The sequence below is a fragment of the Etheostoma spectabile genome, chromosome 16 (genome assembly GCF_008692095.1).
Source record: "Etheostoma spectabile isolate EspeVRDwgs_2016 chromosome 16, UIUC_Espe_1.0, whole genome shotgun sequence".
In the NCBI taxonomy this organism is placed as follows: Eukaryota; Metazoa; Chordata; class Actinopteri; order Perciformes; family Percidae; genus Etheostoma; species Etheostoma spectabile.
Window position 1 is genome coordinate 23,491,950 of NC_045748.1, and position 1,548 is coordinate 23,493,497.

The 1,548-nt window shown below is 43.2% G+C and overlaps 1 protein-coding gene across 8 annotated transcripts in view; it reads right to left on the reverse strand.

Annotated features, from left to right (window-relative positions):
- Positions 1-793: 793 nt before the first annotated feature.
- Positions 794-1,548, reverse strand: part of sh3glb2b (SH3-domain GRB2-like endophilin B2b) — a 37,635-nt gene continuing 36,880 nt past the window's right edge. For all 8 annotated transcript variants that reach the window (XM_032539256.1, XM_032539255.1, XM_032539253.1 and 5 more), the window contains one exon: positions 794-1,548. This exon is cut by the window's right edge and continues 1,088 nt beyond it. The gene's annotated coding sequence lies outside the window, so the exon portion shown is untranslated.

Genomic DNA, 1,548 nt, shown 5'->3' on the forward strand with positions numbered 1-1,548 from the left:
GGTCCCGCGTGTGGCGTTTCATTCCCGTTGTGCGTCCCCCAGAGACCACGGATCGTGTCCCGCCCCGAGTTATCGTCAAGGTCCCGCGTGTGGCGTTTCATTTCCCCGTTGTTGCGTCCCCCCAGAGACCACGGATCGTGTCCCGCCCCGAGTTGTCGTCACGGTCCCGCACGTGGCGTTTCATTCCCCCGTTGCTGCGTCCCCCCAGAGCAGCCCAGCGTCATGGCAGTTGGTGAAATGGTCCCATTTTGAAAATCGTGACCCGTACACGGATCAATAAATCGAAATAAGGTGAATATTTCACAAACTGGCGTGAGACCGGGTTGAGATTACGACAAGCGTACACGCCATGTTATCTTAGAAGAAAGCCTACCTGGGACAAAGAACAGATCACATTGGGGTCACGCCGTAACACAGCGTTACATGGATTAGTTACTGTAATATAATTACCATTTTGGAAATCGTACTCCCTTACAATACCTTGAAGGGTAATACAATTCCAGTAGTATGTTACTGAGTACTGTGCAGGTCTACTTTTGGAATTCTTTTCGGCAGCTTGTGGTTGCTCAAACTTGAACTTGCCCTTTTGGCCTCGTAACCTGGTTAGTCTGACTTCAAGGTATTTGAGTTGAGTAGTTAACCCATTACATAGTCACAGAGATTATTCAATAAAGCAGACAGGACACATCTGGAGAACTTCCACACAGTAATAATCTCCCGTAAAAGAAGTGATTTCCACAAAGGTACAACACACTTTGGACTATAATTCTTTGTATTATCAAATACTCTTTTACCACATTTATTGTCACATTTATTGCAAGGAAGTTACACAAAGTGTATATGACAAGGCTTAAGGCCTCCAGCTGCACCGCATATTTTGTAAATAAAGGGGAAGTCCGTTTATTTTTGTAGCCTCTGTGATCAACAGTTTGTGGTTTGACTTGATGATTAATGGAGATGTACCGTAGTGCAACTAAATATACATGAAGAACATTTCTAGGATGTTCCAACACAAACATTTTAGAAAATAAGATTTAACTATGAACCAACCAGCTGTAGCACCGTACTAGGTCTCAAGTTGTTCTATATGATGACAAAGCATAATCACTGTACGCCGTAGTCATTGCACCGGTGAAACGGTGAAGGTTACGACTCAAGTTCCGCATCGGAAAATGTAAACAAAACATCCAAGCTTCCCATTTCCTTTTCCATTCTAAGAGGTTCACAGTTCCCTACGTAAAAGCCCGGAATTTGGATTTCCATTTTAGTTGAAAGCCCTTTTCAGCGGATGATGAATGTATTTGTATTTCTGTTTTTTGAGAATGAATGATGAAATAGAAAACTCAGCTTTGGCGTAACTGTTGGAGATTGTGGTCTGGAGAGTAGAGGCAGAGAGCAGATATGATGCATAGCCCTACATTATCCTGCAAAGGATAACTCTGGTTGATAATTCTGGTAATTGAACCCACCATTTTAATTGCTGAGACCTGGAAACATGACAGCGTTACTAAATGTCTACATGTCGGAATTAGTCACAGCCTTTATGGG